We start from the raw sequence: 24244 nt of genomic DNA, 5'->3' as shown, positions 1-24244 counted from the left end.
TACAGGGTAAGAGCAGCTTTACGGACGAACCGCACAATAAACTTATATCATCCCGGTCTGAACAAACGGGAGGCGGAACATGGCTGGTAGATGAGTTTCTGAACGGAGGAGCCGTAAATATCCCGTGTTTCTCCCCCGGTGTACAAAAAAGTAACTGGTAGGGAAGCTCAAAGGTGGAAAAAATAGACTGATGTTGATATCCGATAGTAACACTGGTGTTATGGAAGATTTACCAATATTTTATTTCATAATTGTTTTTATCCGATTACTCGATTAATCGTAAGAAAAATCTATAGATTACTCGATTACTAAAATAATCGTTTACAACAGCCCTACTGCGAATATCTGGCAACACAAAAATGAGAACATAATCAAGAACCTATTAGAAAATTGTTAATTTTCTCTTTGCCATGTTTATTTACTGTGTCGATTTAAAAAAGAATCGGTAAAACAACAGATGAATTTTGTCACGATTAATTTTCCAGGAGGATAAATTGTCCCAGAAGTTATTGCAATACGCGATAATATTGTTTTGAGATCATTTTGATAATGAAAATGAAGCGAGAACACATTCTCAAAGATCGACAAACTTTAAATTCTGATGAATATTCACCACTGGACCTGGAAAACATTTTAAATATCCAAACAAAACAACAAATAAATGAATTATAAAGACAAAACTGTCCTAAAAAACAGCAACTGGAGACTTTTCTGGAGAGAAAAGATCAAACTGATGTAAATGGAAATTATTGAATTCGTATTAATTTATCATGGGATTATCATTGAACAGTTTATTCCCAGAAGTATTTGTTTAACTTACTAACCTGAGCCATGGTGTGTCAGCCCAGATGTAACTGTTTCAGCTCGTCTGAAGCTTTGATAAGCGTTTCAGAGAGAGTTTAATGTAAATTCTGACTGTATTCTTCCAGAAGCACATCTGTGAGGTCAGACACTGATGTTGGACGAGCAGACCTGGCCGTCAGGAATTTAAAAATAAATGATGCTGTTAGAAAACTCAAGTTCTTGGAATATTTTTACTGACTGTGAGACACAGTAAGTTTTGGTGTTTCAATACACTCTGTGCAAAGTTAGCAGCTGAGGCTAAAACAGCTTGTTGCACTTTTGGTGTTTGAAGTACAACTAAAGTTCAACAACAGCAGCCAAATACTGGTAATCTGAATCATTTCCTTCCTTTAGCTGTTGCCGTAGCAACGGGGCACAGTTACTGAGCAGACCAGGAAGTAAACCACACACCAAATCAGGGCTGGGCACACTTCCGCTAATGGCGAAGCTAATTTTAGCTTAGCTGCTTTTGCTAACTTTGCAAACGCTTCGCGCAGTTAGCTTCAGCTAGATACATTTTTCCAGATAAATCTAAAACACTTGGCTGTTTTGTGAACTTTCAGTTGAATAAAGTTAGACATGTTTGGTTACCGACTGTAAAAAATCAACAACAGAGTTAGCACCGCTAGGAATTAAAGTTGTAGCAATGAGCGAAAGGTTTGCTCAGAAGAATGACTTCCTGAAGCACAAACAGTTCAGGCAGGTGATGAGAAATTTGACCCTGTGGAGGGAAATACTCCATTGTCACGCTATCGCTTTAGCATTAGCTTCCAATGCTTATTATCTACCTGCTAACTGACTAATGTTGTATATTGAGGCGCTAGCTACATTTCCACCACTTCTAAAGGTGGTAGCACAAGCATCATCCTTATTTAATAAATATGGTATAGTTTAATAATAAATACAGTTTCAGATCAGATTATGTTTCACTATGTCCTCATATATAAAACCTGAATGAAAGCAGGTTATTTGTTCTCATTATGAATGTTTCTATACCAACTAAAAGTCAACAGCATTCCGTATTTTCCATTAAACTGAATGCTATAAGCTAATTAACAGCACTGCAGAGATTCTGAGATGAATTTGTACTTTGTGCAGACATGTTGGTTCTGAGCTGCACGGTTAATGGAGAAGGTCGCAGCTGCATTGAGAGGTAAAAATGGACATGATGTGTGCATTCCCCAGGAATAACGAAGAACCGCTGCAGTCGTCTTCATTTCACTGGAGAATTTCACTCACCGCATGCAGGTTCGTCAGCACTTAAAGAATTCAAGGCAGCACTATAAAAGTATTAACCTTACATTTTTCACTCAGGTATGCGCAACAGATTTAGCTGCTTCTAACTCTGCAGAGTGAATCCTCACGAATAGAGAGATTTATGATCTGCGTCAGTCATTTTTAAAAATGTTTTGTGTACTTTTCTGTGTGTGGAATCAGAAATCCAATCAGTTTGTGGATGGGCAGCGATGAGGTGACCCCGTCTTCCTCCCATCTCTCCTCTACTTGGGCCAACAATCCGCTCTCTAATTGTTCATTCATAGCGTGAATCGTTAAATAGGGGGGGCCGCAGCCTGGCGCTAAGATAATGACTCGCTCTGTGTCGTTAGCTAGCAAGGCTAAATTACCGCTGCGGCTCGGCGGGAAGTTACCATGGAAATAGGCCACAATGAGAGTGATTAGTCTAGTGTCTTTTTCCACACTGAGACGTTCTGCACTTCAGCACCAACTCCAGAAATCCTCCTTCATCTCTGTTCTGTTATTAGCGTTGACATGTTTGCTTAGCTTGTTTGTTCCAATTAGCAAAAATTAGCACAAGCTGCATCGATAAATTATATCTGATAATATTCTCCAGCTGTCTGACTGGGGGGCGATGAATTTCAGACTCGGATATGAGAAGATTTATGAATTAAAGTATCGGTTTCGTTTTTGTTGTGTTTGCAGTGTCAACAGACACTTTACATGCTTCTTTCTTCCCAGGAGTTTCTATGACAACCTTCCTCAATTACAGAGGCTCACTGTGTGATCCTTTGTAGGGATCTTCCCCTCCTGTACTGAGGCGATGAGGCTTGTGTCTTTTGTTGCTCCGTACTCTGAGATTTTAGATGTTTTGTTACTTCCATAGAATCATTTTATCATTTCTTATAACTGCTGTGTTTGCCGACTCTTTGTTCGTTCCTCTTCATCTCCATCTCTTCCCCGTCCATTGCTAAACACACAACTCAGTGCAGGTGTGTTTATATAAGCGTGTGTGTGTGTGTCTCATCCACATTTGAGGATCCTTGGGGTGACTGAGCGGCACTTTGCTGACAGCCAGCAGGAGATTCGGACCACTTCCTGTTGGCCTTCCTCCCAAACGAGGCGCCGTGGGAGGAGAGGAAGAGAGCAGGGGGATAATCTGTCAGCCGCCAGAGGAACATCTGCTGAAATAGCCGTCGTTACCTGGCCTGCCGCTGGCGTCGGACAGGAATCCGATCATGAAGGTCCGAAAACTCATCAGTGTCACAATTCTAATCTACAAAAGTCAAGAATTTTCTCTAATTACGACCATCACAGGTTGAATAGGAAAAAAGTTTATTTCCTCCAAAATTTTCTTGAAAAAACTGAAATGTCGCAAATTTGCTAGAAAAAAAACTAGAAAAATGTTTCTGAGTAAAAAAAACTGGAAATTTCTGAGTTTGAAAAGTTGCAAATTTTCAACTTATCAAATTTGGAAATTTCCTTTTTTTTCTTGAAAATTTTAAACTCAAAATTTCAGTTTTTCTAACTCATTTTCTGACTAATCTCATAAATGTTCAAGAAAAATAATTTGAAAATGTCTGAGTTTTTCAGCTTTTCAAGCTGAAAAACTTTTAATTTCTTAAATTTAAAAAAAATTCTGAGCTTTTTACTCTTTTTCTACCTGCAGCAGCCATTGTAATTTTAAATGTATAAACACAAAATCTAACCATAAACATACTGCAGATATTTTTTAAAGAGGTAAAACCTTAAATATGTCAGCAAAAATTACTTACAAATCATGAGAAAGAGAATTTGTTAACTTTTTTGGTCATACCTAAATGTTTAAAATTATTAGTGTTACTTAGGAAAACCTGAGAAAAAATAAAATTCTGATTTTTGTTTACAGAACTTGCAGGTAAATAGTAAGAAATCTGAGTGAAATCAAATATTAATTTCCCTTTAATCTTAAAGTGATGCACAATTTTTGCACATAAAATGTTAAGATAATCAATTTCTCTCTTTTTGTTTCATTAGGGTTACATTCAAGGTGTTTGGATACTTTTGCAAGGCCTTTTACATTGTTCAGATTATTAGTGATTTATTTTAAAATCGGACCTTTGTGTTGTAGTTATGAGCAAACTAGATTAGGGATGAAACATTATCCAAGCGGCACGTTTCCATATGTTGAAAGGAAAAACGTTTGTCATCAAAATCCCAGCTGAGCCTCTTAATATCTTCCGTTTCCATTTTTTTTAAAAAGATGACAGTTCACTTTCCTCCGCTGTTTCACACATCACATCACAATCATCTATTAGTTTATGCTAAACTTTACATCCTGAATGGTTTTGTTTGGTGCGTTTCAGGCTCTTTCAGCTCGTACCATCACCTCCAGCTAATTATTGCCACTTCCTGGTTATTGTCTTCTACTTTCTAACAAGCAGCCCTGAGCTAAAGCTCTTAACCCACATTACTAGCACTAATCCTCCTCTCCAAGCTGCAGGCATTGTTTCCGGACGACTAAGTTGCACTGTTAGCATTGACAACAGGTGCTCAAGCTGCAGCTAACGCCGCCCAGAGCCACAGGAAGAGAAGGAAATGCTGGGAGGGGATATTTACCGATTTACACCCAGAACTCAAATGCATCATGCAAGCTGACTAAATGCTTTACACACAAAAGACTTAAAACAAAGACAACATGCTGATGATCGTTAGCTTACATCTGCAGGACAACAACACGGCAGGCATGCAAAGAAAAACATGACGTTTGCATTTTTAACAGGTGTAACAGTTCAGATTCACTTTACAAAGTTAATAGAAACTTTGTTTAATCTTCTAATAAAGGGTTTAAATGGCAATTATTCAGTTTACAATTTTGATGTAAAAATACATGTTTTTGCATCTAAAAAGCCAAACATGTTGTGTATTTATGTGTTCATGCATCATCCTGAGCTTTCCAAAGCCGTTTAAAGGCACAGTAATAACGTCAATATTTTTTATTATGTATTTAATATTTTGATGGGATCATGAATTTGATCTTTAAAGATTTAGATTTTTTTTTAAAATAATTTTGTCTTTTTATTTTAGTGACTTTTATTTTGTTTCAGTTACAAAAGTTTTATTTATGTTCTGTTGTAAATGTGGTCTTGTGATGGACAGAAATTTGGTTGTTTCAGAGGCTGAGTAGTTTGATTTGGCGGAAGCAGTGGTCGGATTCAACCAGCAGGGGGCGCTAGCTACAGCTAGCTACAGTGAAGAGCACCGGAACTTCCTCCTTAGATAATAATAATAATCGCTCCGGCTCTTTTATTAAAATTCTCCCCTTCTTCAGGTATGAGTGTGTATATATATATAAATATATACACACCTGTAGATTGCACATTTGTTTTCTTAACTTTCAGAAAGATTGTGAGTTTTTTTTGGACGCTCTTAATGTTAAATTTCGTTGTTAGCTCTGTTAGCTCCACTATTAGCACTATTAGTTTGTAAGTTAACCAGATAATAATAATCGCTGGAGCAGAAGCACCGTGTCCGGCTCTTTTATTAAAATTCTCCTATTCTTCAGGTATGAGTGTATAAATATATACACACCTGTAGATTGTACATTTGTTTTCTTAACTTTCAGAAAGATTGTGAGTTTTTTTGGACGCTCTGAATGTTAAATTTCGTTGTTAGCTCTGTTAGCTCCACTGTTAGCATCGTTGCTAAGATACGGCTGTGTCAACGTTGATATCGTTGTGTGTTTGTAAGTTAACCAGATAATAATAATCGCTGGAGCAGAAGCACCGTGTCCGGCTCTTTTATTTAAATTCTCCGCTTCTTCAGGGCTTTTACACTCTTACTGTTCAGTTTTGATTCTTATTTGTATGTTTATATATTTTTACTTTGCTGCTGTTGCACATGAATTTTCCCTCTATGTGACAATAAAGGATATTTATATTAATTTCTTTGAGTCTCATGTTAAAAATTGCATTAAACAAGCACTGAATAACTAAACTACTGTGTAAAATTATATAACATAAAACCTGCTATGAATGGGTAAAACATTATGACTCAACAAAAACACACAATATATTTATCAACGTTTGTTTAAACGTGTTTAAGATTATAAGGCAGGAAATAAACATTTCAACAATATTAGACTTTTTTTTCTGATTCTGAATAAATGTTTTTAAACTTTTGCTCCGTCTTCTCATGGCTACTAAAGTCCTTTTTAATTTTCTGCTGCACTTTCTGTAATTATAAAATTATAATTAATGTGAGATTCCTAAGAGACCAGTGCTTACCCATGCTGATACATGACACAAAGTAATTATTTAAGTCATCATATAATTAATATTTCTTAATGTTTTCCATTAATAAAATTTGTTTCCAACACACATTAACAAGTTAAAGTTTTAAGAATAAGTTTTACATAAAATAAAATGGTTTAGATGCAACTTTAAACCTTTTGTTGTGTTTATTATTCATTGTTTAATAAAATAAATAAAAAGAGACAGTCCCCACTCCTCAGAGCTCAAATGCAAAAATAAAATAAACTGGATAAAAATATTGAAAAAACCTAAAACGGTTTTTGTTTTTTAGAAAAAAATATTTTCCATTTAATCTCTTTGGTTAAATAAAAACTATTAAATGTTGAAAATTTAATTAATCTTTATCTGTTCTCATTTCTGCTTTTTTTTGTTTTGTTTGGAGGTCAAATGAAACTATCAATCAACATATTGATTAGCACTAATTAGGATCAATCCCTCTGCGTTTAGCTCAGCGTATGAAGTCTGCTGTGTGTGTGTGTGTGTGTGTGTGTGTGTGTGTGTCTTTGTCTTGGCTGTCACCCTGAAGGTTATCTCCGTGGTGGCAGCATCGTCAGGCGACAGCGCCGTCCCATGATGCCAAGCAGAACGTCAAACTGTCCTTCCAACCACCGCTCCCTTCATGACAAGAGTTTCACACACAAACACACACCCTCATGCAGACATGCAGGTGGGAAGTGTGTGTGTGTGTGTATGTGTGTGTGCGTATCACTGCTGCAGAAGGGCTGCTAAGACTTTGATAAGCTATCACCTGTCCCAGGGGACGGTCTCCATCGTCGCATCGGCCCAAACGCATCGAATCAAACGCACCCAGACCAAACAACCTGGCAACCGAAGCCAAAACAAACCCAAACTGACAATATATATCTTACATACATTTCTCTGAGATGCTCTCGCAAAACAGAGGAGCCTTTCATCTATCAGCGCTTAGCCAAAGAGGAAGCATCCCCGATAAGATGGAGCATTTAAAGGGCCGGCGCAGAGCCACATGAGGGCCTTGTAGCACACAAAGCCTTCACAGCAGTCTGTATCAGTGTAAAGCTGTTTCACAAACCACCTGTCAATCAAATGATGGCTGCTGCCAGTTTCATCACACACACACACACACACACACACACACACACACACAGAGTGACATAAATGGCCGACATGCTCCAAATGATCACTTCCTATTCATATGTGAAGCTATAAGCATCCATCAGGTTGAAAATAAAGAACTGGGAGTGTTTCTGAGAGCAAACTGGATCTGGCTCCAGTAGGTTCGGTTTGATTTGGGTCCAAACTGGAACATTTGTTACATTTTCAGTTGCTGCGGTTCGTTTTCATGCTGCGTTGTGTCAAACAAACCAAACTCTTTGAATAACGAGCTCAGCTAAATGCTGTTGGCTAGTCTGAAGGAGCTGAGTGGGGGAGGAGCTGCGCCTCGAAGGCGGGGCTTGGTCCACCCAGGCCTGACAAGCTGAATGGTTGCCATGGAGATTAAAGGATTTCTCAATCATGCATGAAACAATCACAGCAACACTCCAGGTTTGTTTTTGATGAGGGAATAAAATCATAGCATGACGTAAAGCTAAAATAAAAAGTCTATTTTACATAATACCACCCAATTAGAGCCTAGAATGGCGTAAAACATTTAATCATTATACTTTATAAAACCCTGTAGAGATCGAGTTCTCTGTCACCGGGTGGCTTGACCAGGAAAGGCAGCAGCAGACGTCATAATAAACCAGAGAACAAAAATACACACTAGAAATATGTAAAATGCAAACAATTTGAAAAAGTGCAAGAGTTGTGGCAGTAATAATTAATAAAAAGGAGAAGAATAAAAGCTGAAGTGATGCTTTTAGGTTTCATGATGACTAGAAAACTTTACATTATAAAGATTTTTTTAGATTCTTAAAAACATTCCAAGCTTTAAAACTGTAAGATGATGCAAACATCAACCAGATAAACTCAGTGAACTACTAAAGAAAAAAAACATTCCTTACTCAACACACACACCTACATGCACACACACACACACACAGCTACACACACACATGCAAACACACACACCAACACACTCCTTGCCTTGTACAATTACAGAATTACAGCATCTTGGAAATGAGACATGACAGAGGAAAGGCTGGCTGCTGTGTTTTCTTTAACTCCGTGTCACACACACACACACACACACACACACACACACACACACACACACACACACACACACACACGCGCGCGCACACACAGCTCTCCCATAATGAAGCGTTCTCCTGCGTTCGCGATGTCAGTGACACAGGCTCCATTACCTGACCTGTCACTACAGCGTCCAACTGACGGCCTGTCACATCCTGTTTGGTTGCCATGGCGAGAGCCGCTGAAAGCCACATGATCCGGCGACGCAGAGCTGTGATTGGTTCATCAGTTTAAAACTGCGTGTGTGTGTATTGGCTGCACAGAGAGCAGAGAAACTGATTAGTGGTGAGTTTGTAGTTACCTGATTAAAATGCTTCTGGTTTATATAAAACTGCATGTTACTGTTTACATCTGGAAATGTTGCGAATGCGCGTAACGCTGCAGGTGATTGTTTCACATGCCGTCCATAACGGCGCTGCCGCGACAAAACAGTACCGTTAACCAAATGAAACCTGGAGATCTGGGGATTACAGCGACAAAAATAACAGAAAAACCATCAAAGAACAAGTCAAAACCATTTTTTTTTCTCGCTCACTGTGTTGCTACGGTGCGCTCAGACTTGTTGCTATAGCGACTGACAAAACAATTCAACACTAAGAAATACTCAAACATTTCCCACGCAAAGAGCAGAGAGGCTAACAAGTGATCGCTGAGGTAGATTAGCTACATCCGTATAAACACGGACAGCGGAAGAACCACGGTGCTGGTTCTGTTGGACCTCAGTGCAGCTTTTCTGATTCGACTGGAGAGTTGGGTCGGACTCTCCGGTCCAGAACTCAGCTGGCCGGAAGCTTATATACAGATCAGGGATTACTTTGTTTCACAGGTAACTTTTTACTGGAGTCACATGTGGGGGAACCTCAAGGTCCAGTCCTCCCATTCAATATCCATCTGCTCCCACTGGCTCAGGTTATAACAGGAAATAAGATCAGCTACCATAACGATGCAGGTGATACACAGCTCTACAGGTCACCAGGTGACCTTTGACCCCCATCCAATCAACCAACAGAAGCTTGGAGCAGATCAATGTGTGGATGAGACAAAACTTCCTCCAGATGAACAGAAACAAAACTGAAGTTATCATCTTTGGACCTAAAGATGAATGATCTAGAGTTATAGATCTAGAGTTACAGATCTAGAGTTATAGATCTAGAGTTACAGATCTAGAGTTACAGATCTAGAGTTATAGATCTAGAGTTATAGATCTAGAGTTATAGATCTAGAGTCAATGCACAGCTTCGGTTATTACAGCTGGAAACCAGCGATCAGGCCTGAAACCTGGGAGTAGTGATGACCTCTGACCTGAACCTTCAGAGCCACATACAGACAGTCACAAAGTCGGCCTTCTGTCACCTGAAGAACATCTCCAGGATCAGAGGACTGATGTCTCAGCGCGATCTAGAGAAACTCCTCCAGGCGTTTATCTTTAGCCGCATTGATTACTGCAGCAGCGTCTTCACAGGTCTGACCTGTGAACTGATCCAGAAGCTGCTGCTGCAGTTCTGACTAAAACCAGGAAGTCAGAGCACATCTCCCAGTTCTACAGCGAGAGAATAAACCTTAAAATACTGTTGGTAGTTTATAAATCACTGAACGGCCTGGCACCACAATACATTAAAGATCTGCTGTTGTCATAGCAACCTTCCAGACCTCTCAGGTTCTGGTTTTGGTTCTGCATCCCCAGAACCAGAATCAAACCTGGAGAAGCAGCATTCAAGCTTCTACGCACCACAAATCTGGAACAAACTTCCAGAAAACTGCAAAACAGCCGTAACACTGAGTTCCTATAAGTCTAGCTGGTAATTTGCTTTTGAAGCAAAATAAATGAAAAAAATCAACAATCTGATGTGTAACGACAGCACTCAAAAAAGTGTGATGTTGCAATAGTTCACTCTGTTTTTATGATGTAAAGCACTTACTATGTCAGCTAAACAAATAAAATCTGATTGATCTTAATGCTTTGACCATTTCTGAAGAAAATTCACTCACAATATGCATTAGCGAGAAAAGTTGACGATGTAATTTGCCAATAAATAGATAAAAACTGCTTTGATTTCATTGATAAATGATATTTAAGCACGCAACTGTTTCCTCTGGAGTCTAATGGGCCACATAAGAAGTTGCAGTGGACTTAGTTTGGCCCCCGAGCCTCGAGTTTGACACGTGTAGGTTACAGAGAGAGATCATTTCCAGAAACATGTGGCTCCTAAACGACTAAACATCGTTACGGATAAACCTAAACTCGTCTCCAACCAATTAAAATGGTGTTTTTGGACAGAGGGAGGAAACCGGAGTAGCCAGAGGGGGCGCTGTTGGAGGACGATCCTCCTGCCTGCTGGAGGCAAACAGGAGTTATGGTCTCATTACGCTCAGCTATAAAGTCACTATTGTGTGTTTTCCTCCACAGCCGAGAGAAAATAAGAGTAACTGATTTCATTGTCTTCTTGTGCCTGTCGTTCCTCTCTCTCTCTCTCTCTCGTTGTTTGTTCTGCTAATTTACTTTATTGCCCTGATAGCTCCCCACCGTCTGACGAAAACAATTACAGTCTCTTCCTCTCTTCTCCATCATCATCACTCGCTCTGCCTCTTTAGCAGAGAGCTCTAATTAGTCCTGAGGCGTCGCTGATGCTTTTCCAACTTTTCTCAAGGTTTTTCACATTTCTCTGCGTCAAGGTTCGTTTGTGCAATTGACGTTCCACTGAAACATTTTTAAAAGCAACTTTGTACTGATTACATAAAACATGTTGAGCTACCTGCTGCTGCATTTCACATACATTATATTTGCCAAACAGAATATTTTTGTTTTTAAATCCCGTTTTTCAGAGTATTTTCAGAATATGATCTCAGCGAGTTTGGATGCTGTTTATGTACAAACAAAAATATTCATGTGTATTAATAATGTAGACATGGAAAAATGATCAGATGGGGTTCTTATATTGTAAATAAAAGATAAAAAGTCTTATTTTAAAAAGTAGGTTGAAATCCCTGCATAATCATAATAATCTAAAAGAAAAAATAAATGCTATGTTGTGACTTGAGTTAAATGTTTTTAACTCTAGTTGTGTAAAAATATTCTGGTGTCTCTGAATATGAAATCAGTATATTTAAATACCCCTATGACCCCTATGATGAATACGAACTTTGGACTTCGTTTTCCCTCGCCCGGACGCGGGTCACCGGGGCCCCACTCTGGAGCCAGGCCTGGAGGTGGGGCACGATGGCGAGCGCCTGGTGGCCGGGCTTTTACCCACGGAGCCCGGCCGGGCTCAGCCCGAAGAGGAGACGTGGGTCCCCCTTCCGATGGGCTCACCACCTGTCCAAGGGGCCAAAGGGGTCGGGTGCATTGTGCTATGGGCGGCAGCCAAGGGAGGGGACCCTGGCGGTCTGATCCTCGGCTGCAGAAACTGGCTCTTGGGACGTGGAACGTCACCTCTCTGGTGGGGAAGGAGCCGGAGCTAGTGTGCGAGGCTGAGAGGTTCCGGCTAGAAATAGTCGGCCTCACCTCAACACATGGCTCTGGTTCTGGAACCTGTCTCCTTGAGAGGGGCTGGACGTACTTCCACTCTGGAGTTGCCCACGGTGAGAGGCGTAAGGATGCCTCCTGGACGCCTCCCTGGTGAGGTGTTCCGGGCACGTCCCACCGGGAGGAGGCCTCGGGGAAGACCCAGGACACGCTGGAGGGACGATGTCTCTCGGCTGGCCTGGGAACGCCTTGGGATTCCCCCGGAGGAGCTGGAAGAAGTGGCTGGAGAGGGAAGTCTGGGCCTCCCTTCTGAAGCTGCTGCCCCCGCGACCCGACCCCGGATAAGCGGAAGAAAATGGATGGATGGATGGATGGATATATTTAAATATTAATTTCCCTAGAAATAGAAATATATGTCAATGTGACACATTTATATGATAATAACGGCTGTTAAATAGTAAAATATTAAAAAGGATAGAAGTATCTGTACAACAATTAAATATTTAAACTGATTTGTTTTGTTTTTAAACTATTTTGTCAAATTTTGGTAATAAATCTCTCAGTGGGACATTATTCCCTTTAAAGCCCAATAGAGTTTATCAACTGTTTGTTCAATAAAAAACAGTTACTGCTTTAATATTTTCCCCTTTTTATCCAAAAAGATACTTTACTTTGTGGTGTTTGTGGATTAAACCTCTTAAGAGTAAAAAAAAAGTCATTAATTTATGTCACTTTTCTCCGCAGCTCATAATTAATATTCATTGCATTGGAAGTAATGGAAGAGTTGAACATTAACACTAAAAAGAAAACTTAACCAATTATTATCTCTAATTCTTAAAATTGTGACGTCACCGTCTCCGTAATGTAGCTTGTAGAGGAAGAGTGGCTAAAAAAAGTAGCTAAATTATGAAAACAACACAGATGCACGTGATGGGGAGGCTTCTGCTCGGACACATTTAATACGACAGAGAAAATGAAGGTTTGTCTTTAATAACTACCACATGCAGATTTTATTTTTAGATCTACAGATTTAAAAATTAGCTTCAGTTTTTAGCTAAACTGAAGATTTTGGGGTTTTTTAAGTTACTTTTGATGAGAAATTTGTTTCTGCTGTTTGTGTTCTTCACTATTTTCCCCCATTTTATTTGAAAATATAACTTTCTACCCGCGTTGACTCTGAAATTCATCTTCAACAGATTTTCATCCAGCTGAACAAAATATTCTCAGCCATCTTGAGTTTCTTTAAACTCTACATCCTTCATTGAAATGTATTAATTTATTAAGGTTGAATTATTGATTACTGAACCTTTGCTTCATCACGGGGCTGCACAGTGGCGCAGTTGGTAGAGCTGCTGCCTTGCAGCAAGAAGGTTCTGGGTTCGATTCCCGGTCTTTCTGCATGGTGTCTCCATGTTCTCCCTGTGCATGGTGGGTTTTCTCCTGGTACTCCGGTTTCCTCCCACAGTCCAAAAACATGACTGTCAGGTTAATTGGCCTCTACAAATTGCCCCTAGGTGTGAGTGTGTGTGTGTGTGGTTGTGTGTCTCTGTGTTGCCCTGCGACAGACTGGCGACCTGTCCAGGTGATCCCGCCCCTCACCCGGTACGCTAGCTGGAGAGGAACCAGCAACCCTCCTGACCCCACTGAGGGACAAGGTGTAAAGAAGATGGATGGATGGATGGATGGATGGATGGATGGATGGATGGATGCTTCATCAGTTTGTTCTTCTCGGCTCTCGGTTTTGTTTGTGAAAGTTTTAATGATTGTTTTCAGGGTTTTTCTGGAGCAGGAACATCTGCACTTCATTAAACGTGACGAAAATTCACAGAAATGTTCCAGAACATTATATAAACCCAAAAGAAAAAACACTAGTTTCCAACAGACCACAGAGCCACACCGCATACTTTTATTAGATAATCTTTCAGCACCTGTTTAGATACATGAAGAACTTCTTTTCAACGTTAAACTAAATTTGCAATTAGGACTTTCATTATGCTGAATTAATGCATCATGATTTGCATGAAAACAATAATTTGTATGAAACTAAACTGGTTCCCGTGCGCCTGTCAGCTCGTCCCTCTTCCTGGCTGCAGACAGGATAGCATTACATTGTCAGCGGTAATTTAACTCTCATCTGTCTTCACTAATTATTGTCACATTCATCAGATTCATCAAGAGGGGCTCTCACAGGGATTGCACCGTTTGCCGTTAATACAACATCAGCTGCTATTAGGACCGAGGAAGCTGAGAGGTGACTGTGTGTCTGTCGCTAATTAGACCAAGCTGTGTGATTAATTATACAGTCCGCCTTTTTTTTTTTTTTACTCAAGAGCCTGAGGATGACGATGCTGATGGTAGGAAAAATAACGGCAGAAGAGGAAGAGTGAAAGATGGAGGAAGAGGGGAAACGGCGTCGGAGGAGAGGAGGAGAGCTGAGGGAACGGAGCGCAGAGGTGAAGTGTTTTGTCACGAACCCTCAGAGTAATTCCCACCTGACAAAGACGCTTGAATCAGGGGGGAAATTGCAACTTGTCACCCAGCAAATAAACTGCCCTGATAACTGATTAATAACGCAACACCTGGGACAGCTGCACACACTCACTCACACACACTCACATGCAGATGCAGGCACACGCTGAGACACACTCGTAAACAGAGCCAACACACCGCAGATTTATGAACACACACACACACACACACACACATACACACATACAATTATGCACATTCATGCTTTGGAAATTCAGCCAAATTCAGAAACTCACACACTTCACGCAAAATTATCTGCCATTCACGAGTAAGTGGCATAATTTCTCCAAATAAACTGCCATAAATATCATGAAACCATCAGAACATTTAAATTCAATATTGTTCTCAATTACACCAGTTTTCAAAGCTGTTTATTAATACTTGTGTGTTTTATTCACAGTAGACTGTGTTGTTGTCATTTTTAACTAACGTGGAACGAGTCAGATATAAAGTTAGAGATTTTATTCATTTAACAATTTAGCTTTAAGTTTCACCAAAGAAGTAAAAATATCAACAAAAAAAATCAAAACAAAGCCCAAATCTGTCAATCTGAGCACAAAAAGGGGAAAGTTTAGGGTCAGAATGGGATCAAAATGTCCTTCACTCAATGCGTTTTCCTCCAGAGAGCAGAAAACATGAAGAGCTGCTGGGGCTGAAGCAGCAGAGTGTCGAAGAGCAGATTCTCATCATGGCTGAGAAACACGAGGAAAAACTACATAAATCTTAAGTTTCTGCATATGAATATTTCAGAGGTGATCTGTTACGTTTCTGTGAAGAGGTTAGGACGGGTCTACGGTCCATACGAAACATGTTCACTACATTTACTGCATAAAATAAATCTTGGATAAAGAGATTTTGGATATTTTGGGCTCCTTTCAGAATAAACTGTTTTAGGGTTTCTGTGACTTTAAATTAAAATAAGCTGCTGCTGCTGCTGCTGCTGCTGGCCACGCAATTATACAACCAAACATCTTTGAACAGCAGAAGTGGAGACTCCTGCACAACCAACAAGAATGCAGCATGTGATTTCTGGATGTTAACAACAAAACATGCATTCAGCTGTAAAACCAGCTAACCAAACATGCTGAAACTCTGCTTGGGTTGCTAGGAAACAGCCGGAACTCCACTGGGGTTGCTAGGAAACAGGCGGAACTCCACTGGGGTTGCTAGGTAATGGGCGGAACTCCACTGGGGTTGCTAGGTAACAGGCAGAACTCCACTGGGGTTGCTAGGTAATGGGCGGAACTCCACTGGGGTTGCTAGGAAACAGGCAGAACTCCACTGGGGTTGCTAGGAAACGGGCGGAACTCCACTGGGGTTGCTAGGAAACAGGCGGAACTCCACTGGGGTTGCTAGGTAATGGGCGGAACTCCACTGGGGTTGCTAGGTAACAGGCAGAACTCCACTGGGGTTGCTAGGTAATGGGCGGAACTCCACTGGGGTTGCTAGGAAACAGGCAGAACTCCACTGGGGTTGCTAGGTAACGGGCAGTGCCCGCTGATTTGTGACATTACATTTTGTAGGTTTTTTTCAAGACACCAAAAAAGATTTACTTATTGATAAAAAACAGAAGAGAGGATTTTTTTTAAGCGCTCAGATTGTTTTTAGAAGCTGTAGAAACTCAGGTGGAAGTACAGCAGAGCTTTCTAAAAATACACAAACTCAACAAAGTGTCACTGTGATGATGTTCAAGTAAACATGGAAAATCCAAACCCGTCTTTTAGGTGTCAGGCCCGGGTTCGGAAAGGTCCCCTGATCTTTACACAAAAGGAAAGTCTGTGAACAAAATGAGTAATTTTTCTAATGTGTCTGGGGAGCTGAAAGAAGATGGTTAATACAGCTTCATACTGGAAATAAGAAAAAAATCTGACCATCCAGTCCCTGGAGACAAAGACGACAACAATAGGAGAGGAGGAAAATTCAATTACTGACAGACAGAGCTTTTAAAAGACTCAAAGGATCAGCTCTCTTCCCGCTTTCCTCGTTTTTTTCCTTGAGATGATGCACATGCACACACACGTCAGTCAATATTGGCACACACTGACCCTCGCAGGAGAAGCCATTTAGAGTGACACCTACTCTCAGTGTCTATTATACACTTACACCTTCCTCCCTGAACTCACAGCCCCGCTGCGTTTCTGGGGGTTCGCACCTTCTAGCCTCTGATCCGCTCTCTGATTGGACAACAACGGTGGGACCAAGACGGGGTCGGCCCGGGCCATGCTCAGCGCCACCAAACTCATACACCCATCACGTTTCTTACAGCAGCCACACACACACACACACACACACACACACACACACACACACACACACACACACACACACACACACACACACACACACACACACACACCTCCTCCAAACGAAACCTCTTCATCTGCAGCACAATGGAGGCTCTCCTGAAAGCCTATCATTTTCACTGGCACCGGGTCGAACGGTGACGAAGAGGAGGAGGAGGAGGAGGGACGTAGGACAGGAGGACGGGGACACAGCCGCAAATTGGATCAGAGCCGAGTGTTGTCATTTGGAGTTTTATCAGCGGAGCCTGACGCCCAAAAGGTCATCTGACATAATGGCTGATGAATTTAAAAAACGTGCTGAGCAGGATTTTCATTTGCAATTTTCAATTTAGCCAGACGGAGCCTCTCATGGCAGCCGGCTGATAACCGTCTGCAGCCTGTCAGCGCTATCGCAGCGCCTGTCACAAGCATCAGGCAGCTGCTGCTGCAGCCGCAGGACGGAGGGATGCAGGCAGACAGGGGGGAAGATGCAGAGGCGATAAGGGAACGACCAGAAATACACAGAAACTCTGCAGCTTAAACAATCTGCTGCTCTGCAACTGAAACATCCAGGTTTGGAGGAACACGCTGCGTTTCCATGAAACGAGAAACGCAATTAAAGTCACACATGAATGTTTGTTCATGTCATTTAAAAAATCTGCACAGGCAACATCCTCCAACCACTTCCTGTCGTCTTCTTCATCGTTTCCACCAGTAGTAACATCCGGTTGTTGGCCACTGGTGTTTCCATTGCAGTTTTGCCAAACATGCTAATTTTGATGCAGCCTAAAAACCCTCAAACGCAAAACAGTTTTATCAAAAAAACATTTTTTCCACTTAGCAAATTTATTTTTGTTTTTCCAATTTACATAATTTTAAGGTCTAGTAGCTACATTTCCATTACAAATGTATGAAAAAACCTTGGTGGTATATCGCTAATGTCAACAACAAAAATAAAAATTTGCAAAAAGAAACAATTAAAATCAGATGAATAAGTTTGTTCACGTAAATCATTAAAAAACATGCAGCGTCTTCCGTCCACTCCTTTCGTCTTTTCTGCCATCAGTAAGAGCCGCTTGTTGATCATGTGACTCTTGTGATGCAATGTTTCCATTTCACTTGTTTCAAAATACAGAAATCTCAACACAGCTGAAAAACCACCGAACGCAAAAACCCTTTTCCAAAGCAGCAAATTTCCATCAAGCACATTTATTTCCAATTTGTGCCATTATTTGGTCAATGGAAACGCAGCTGGTGCAACAGTTTGGTGTCAGAGTTTCAACCTGTGACTTGGAGCTTTTGTAGAATCTACACAGAAATATCTGGATCTTCACAGAAACCTGGACTAACTGAGGAACCCAAATGTTTCAAACTGGCTTGATGTTAACAGGTTTGTACAACACGACCAGCAACTTCATCCATCCATCCATCCATCCATTTTCTTCCTCTTATCCGGGGTCGGGTCACGGGGGCAGCAGCTTCAGAAGGGAGGCCCAGACTTCCCTCTCCCCAGCCACTTCTTCCAGCTCCTCCTGGGGAATCCCAAGGCGTTCCCAGGCCAGCCGAGAGACGTAATCCCTCCAGCGTGTCCTGGGTCTTCCCCAAGGCCTCCTCCCGGTGGGACGTGCCCGGAACACCTCACCAGGAGGCATCCTTACCAGATGCCCGAGCCTCAACTGGCTCCTCTCGACGTGGAGGAGCAGCGGCTCTACTCTGAGTCCCTCCCGGATGACCGAGCTTCTCTCTCTAAGGGAGAGCCCAGCCACCCTGCGGAGGAGGAAACCCATTTCGGCCGCTTGTACCAGTGATCTCGTTCTTTCGGTCATGACCCAAAGCTCATGACCATAGATGAGGGTGGGAACGTAGATCGACCGGTAAATCGAGAGCTTCGCTTTTTGGCTCAGCTCTCTCTTCACCACGACGGACCGGTACAGACCAGCAACTTACTGGAATAAAACCAGCATATTGCAACACAGTCCACTCATCAAAATCAACTCTCATGTAACCAGAATTATTGGGAATTATCAGAATTATTTACAGACTTTTTATGCCAAATCAATCAAATAAATATTATATATAAAAATGAAATTTGAATTAAAAGGAATGTAATTTATCTCCTTTGCAGCAGCTTTTCTGCTGATTCTGTGGTGCATCAGAGATTCTTGTACCGGAAAATAAACAGGAAATAGTTTTTTTAATTTGCACTTTTAATTAGTTTTGACTGGTCAAAACAAAAATGATATTCATTAAAAGAAGGAAAATTTACAAGCTATTTCTTAAAAATGCAGAAGAAACTGAAGGCTTATGAGAGGATGAATCTGGTCATGAAGCGTCCTAATTAAAGGGTGCTGCAGCTCAGACATTCATCAGCTCAATGGAGCAAAAACTGCTGCAGACCTTAAAGTTTCATTTTACTGAGCAGGAACCATGGATGTTACATACGTACAAGTTTAATCTTTTCTTTGTACAGGCTTCAAACTTTTATCCAGCAGTTAATATGTAAACAACATTAATTAATGTGAGGAATCCAACAACTAGCATGTTAGCTTTACTTCAGCAGAATAAAGGTTTTCTGTTCTGATCAGGAAGTTTAGGAAATGAAAACAAAGAGAAACAAAGTGATGAAACTAAAGTGAAGTGTGTCAATATCAAGGACAACCTGAGAATCCTGTCAAATTTAACTAAAAGTATTATTAGTTTGATGCGTTTTGCACCTGAACTGACAGAGAAACTTTACTGGGTGTGTCAAACTCGAGGCCTGGGGGCCAAATCGGGTCCGCATGAGCTTTTTATGTGGTCCTCAAGGTGCATAATTAGAACTTTCAGGAAACAATTTGTGTGTTTAGATGTTTTATTAGTCAGATCAAAGCAGTTTTTATCTCCATTCTGCCTTATAATATCAGTTTTCCACGATTCTGCAATCGCCAACTCCCACTGACAGGTGGCGCTATAACCTACAACTGTCTCAGTCTTACTTGATATCATGTGGTGAGCAACAAAAGGTCGTATTTACCGTCGCACATAAGCACAAATATTGCAAAATTTCATGCAAATATTCTTAAAGTATCACAAAAATATTAGATTTTTACTGACAATCACAAAAATAATCAAGATCCTGGACGGGCTGATCAATGTGAGAGGATGATCAATATTATTTAAATAAGAGAAGAACTCATTGAATGCAGACGTTTATTAATATATCATCAGTTTGTTCATGGATTTTATAAGTACACAAACATTTTAGTCAAGAGTATCACCACTTCAAAATATAAAAAAATAGACATTCAAGAAAGTACTGATCAAATTATCAATCATTTAATATTTAAAAATGACATCAGAAGGACCAAAATGTAAAATTACGTGAACATTTTGGTATTTTAGGAACGAACATGACAATAATTCATACAAGCAACAAAATTAGGAAATAGAAATTTGTTTCCAAATCAGTTTGTTTCAATAAAAATCTTATAAAACTTTAACAGAAACTGTGATTCTGAGTCTGGTGAATGTTTGAGGGTAGAAAATCCAGAAAATTTACTCAAGTAAGAGTATAATAATACATACATAATAAAATACTTCTAAAAGTACATTTATTCAAAAAAGTAACTAGTTGCTACCAAACTCTGCAAACGACTTAAAACTCAAAATACAAATTTATTACAGTATTAAGACCATTTTTGTTAAATTCTCATATTATGACTTTATTCTTAGTTGTACGAGAATAAAGTTAAAATAATACAAGCAAATATAATTGAAATATGACCTAATTATAATATTTCCACTTCATGTTTATGACTTGATTCTGATATGAATTTATTCTCATGTGACTTTATTCCAATAATACTGATTTTACTGCCAAATAAACACAGAGACCCTTTGAGGACAGTGACGTTTCTGACGTTGCCCAAAATGAAAACGAGTTTGAAGCCCGAACTGCTTCACTGAGTTCGCAACCTTTCAGAATAAAAGCACAGCAGAAATATAAACGGCCTGCAGAGCAGACAGTGATGCTGCACCTGATGGAGGGCGAGACCAGCACCAGGCTCTTGGCAGCGAATCCAACAGCTGTGTCTAATAAAGTGCCTCGTCTCAAAGGAGGGCGATGGAGCACTCCACGACAATCCACAGAGGAGGAGGAGAAGGAGGAGGAGGAGAGGGATGAATGTTGAAGAGATTCTGATGAAAGCGTAAATGACAGAGGCCAATTTCTCCCAACCAGCAGGAAAATGTACAATAAGTCGTCTGATTGGTGTGTCCTCACATTTAAACGCCGAGGAGCCTCAGCAGCAAATCGACTTGATATGAAACAAGTTTCACTTTTCTACTGTGTCTGTTAGTCATTATTAATCTGCTTTCTGCGTAAAATCAGGTTCATTCGACACAATGAACCACATGCTGCATGTTGAAACATGTAAAAGTGGAACATCGGCTCCTGAACTTCATGTTGTCATGTCACCTTCTCATTCTGCTGGACTGGACCGGCACAACATCACAGACCCGTTTCACTGAGCATCGACTTCACGTGGAGCTGATTTTTATTTCTGTTGTTGTTTTGACTGGTAAAAAAAAAAGAGACTATAATTCACTTTATTAGTTTCTTCTGTTTGTTTATTTTGGATATTTAAAATGTCTCCCAGTTCCAGCGTTAAATGTTCATTAGAAGTTAAATTTATTGGTCTTTGAGAATCGAGTTCTGTCAAAACAACATTATCATTTATCAGAATAACTTCTGGAACAATTTGTTGGCATCACACATCAATCAATCAATCAATCAAATTTTATTTGTATAGCACATTTCAGCAGCAAGGCATTAAAATAAAAACAGCAGCACATGTAACGTTTTCTCTGCAGTGACTAAAAACACTGACTTTGGCCACAATAACTACATTTAAACAATGAAATTAAACGATTGCACTAACAATTATTCAGAAGTGTCGCAGCTTCCTGCTGATGTCGATCTGCTGCACTGCAGACTGGAATTACAAGCTCCACTTCAGACAAAGTTTTGAAATCAGGGAACATCCTCCGGTTGAAGGGAACAGAAGTTGGCAGGATTGTTCAGAACAGAACAGAATAATTAAAGCCAGTTAAATTGGAAAATGCATTTATAATCAAATATAAACATAAACTAGAAGAGTCAATATACGCTAAAGGGAGAACCGTCACAAACGAGCCTCGGTGTTTATTATACGTTTTACGTCTGTTGCTTTGTGAGAATGGATTCTGTCCATCCAGCTGCTTCGACCTCAGACGCAATGAAAGTCAGAGGACTGTAGCACAAAGCCTGTGCCGCCATCATCATGCCACCTGAACACTCATCTTTACCGTTTCAGGTGCAGAAACATGGAGGAGGGCAAGAAAAAAATCCTCTTTCAAGAGGCCAAAACAGGAGAGAAAAGCAGCAGCATGGCCTTGAGAATATGGATCCCAACACCTTTGTCTCAGAGCCACAAGAGAGCCCTGCATGTGTACAACTGTGTGTGTGTGTGTGTGTGTGTGTGTGTGTGTGTGTGTGTGTGTGTGTGAGGTGGAGGGGTGCTGGGCTGTGTGACAGAGTCTCTCTGCATTAATTGCTTAAATTGAAGCACTGCCACGTCTCAGTGAGAGACGCTTTGATATGATAATGGAAGCCTTCTCAGCACAGGAGAGCCCTGCTTTGTGTGTGTGTGTGTGTGTGTGTGTGTGTGTGTGTGTGTGTGTGTGTGTGTGTGTGTGTACGGATGGTAATTTAGTGGCATGCACCTGCCAGCACGCCACTGTCTCCTGTCGCCATCAACACGGCCAGGGAGACGGGCGAAGTCAATCAGACAGACGGAGACGGAGTGAGGATGACAGGAAGTGGGATGAAGATCATGTTTGGGACGACGGTGTGCAGAACCGGCCAACTGTAAATGCTTTAAAACGAAACGTGATCAACTGAAACACGTTAAATATGAAGGAATTTCAACCAGATAAACTCGGATCCAGCAGAGTCATTTAGTGTCACTGACGAAACCCGTCAAAAATGAACCTGTAATATATATATATATATATGTTTTCTTCTTGCACTTTTCCTACCAATGAAAAGTTTTTCATAATAACCACCACATAAATAAAGGACATGCTTGTTTTCCAAACTCTACATCAACAACATGTGGAGTTAAACGATCAAAGTCCAGGTTAAGAAATGAAACATGTGAATGATGTGAGTGGATTTGGACGTTTTATGGTTAAAAACAAACGTTTCACATATGTGGAAATATGTGCATCGTGAATTTTTACCATGAAAAATCCAACATAAACACGAAAATGCACATGTGCTTTTCATGCGACTCACATGCGCATTTCATGCAATATACCTTCATCGCATGTGAAATATGTGGATTTTATACCAGGTGTGAATAATAAATACTGAAGGTGAAGATGTTGAATGAATAAAACACAATAAAAGCATATTCTAACTGAAAAAATAAACATGACGAAATGTGAAGTCATAGTTTTAAACATCGATTCTGAACTGGAGATTCGTTTAAAAAAAATCAAAGATCTGTTCCTGTTAAGTGTTTGTTATTTTAATGTTTAAATAAATAAATGCTCCCATTTAATTACAAGCCTGTTCAGCTCCTCTGATGACGACACGGGTCCAAAGGGTCCGTCGGTACAGCACCAAAGTCTCCATGGCAACGGCGAATGTGCTGCCATGATGGTGGTCTTGGTAGCTGTGGGAGAAGGTTTACCGGAAGGAAAAGGATGTGTGTGTGTGTGTGTGTGTGTGTGTGTGTGTGCGTGTGTGTGTGTGTGTGTGTGTGTGTGTGTGTGTGAGTAATTCAGAAGGCAGGGATGCCAAGCCGAGTCAGCCTTCGCCCTGAAACCTCAGTGATTCCACAGGAAGAAGGGAAGCTCTGTCTCCTGAGGTCAGACTCATTCACAGGCATGCAGGCCTCCTGCTCATTGGACAGGCCGGTTGACCTTTATGTAGGCCACCCACAGTCGACCCGGCAACCGCCAGATGGGGAGATAGGAGACCAAAACTACCGCAGTCTGACTAAAAATGTGCCAATGTTGAAAGATGCTGCAGTTTATGTGAGAATCATTAAAACTAAATGGTGTTTATTCCACTGCTTTTAGAGCTACTGAGTCTGAAACAAAGAAAGAAAATACATTAAAATCCCATCATTCTCGGCTTTTAACTTTGATTTAAAGAGGTGGAGCTCCTCAGTCTGACCTTGAAAATGCACAAATTTAATGGAAACACACCAATTCCAAAAAGAAACTCAAGTTTTTGTGCTATAATGAGGCGATTTTTCAGCTGTATCAACGTTAGCGTGTTACACATGATCAACAGGATGTTACTACTGGCAGAAACGTTGAATAAGGCAGTGACAGGAAGTGGTTGGAAGTTGAGACTTATCACATGAACAAACTTTATTTATGTGATTTTAATT

General features: G+C 40.5%; 1 protein-coding gene and 1 long non-coding RNA gene across 9 annotated transcripts in view; one reads left to right on the top strand and one right to left on the bottom strand.

Annotated features, from left to right (window-relative positions):
• LOC145551394 (uncharacterized) overlaps positions 1-24244 on the bottom strand; it is a 200076-nt gene that overhangs the window by 101931 nt on the left and 73901 nt on the right. The gene's annotated exons all lie outside the window — the stretch shown is intronic.
• On the top strand, positions 8747-22809 carry LOC145551393 (uncharacterized). Of its 2 annotated transcripts, XR_014087199.1 has the most exons (4): positions 8747-8831; positions 14176-14260; positions 14340-14462; positions 22154-22809. It is a non-coding gene; the product is annotated as an uncharacterized LOC145551393 (long non-coding RNA). The 2 variants fall into 2 exon arrangements; XR_014087198.1 differs by lacking the exon at positions 22154-22809 and having other exon boundaries at positions 14340-15014.

Source organism: Poecilia reticulata, chromosome 4 (assembly GCF_904066995.2).
Source record: "Poecilia reticulata chromosome 4, P_reticulata-male-v2, whole genome shotgun sequence".
Lineage (NCBI taxonomy): Eukaryota > Metazoa > Chordata > Actinopteri > Cyprinodontiformes > Poeciliidae > Poecilia > Poecilia reticulata.
This window is presented reverse-complemented; position numbering and strand designations above follow the sequence as displayed.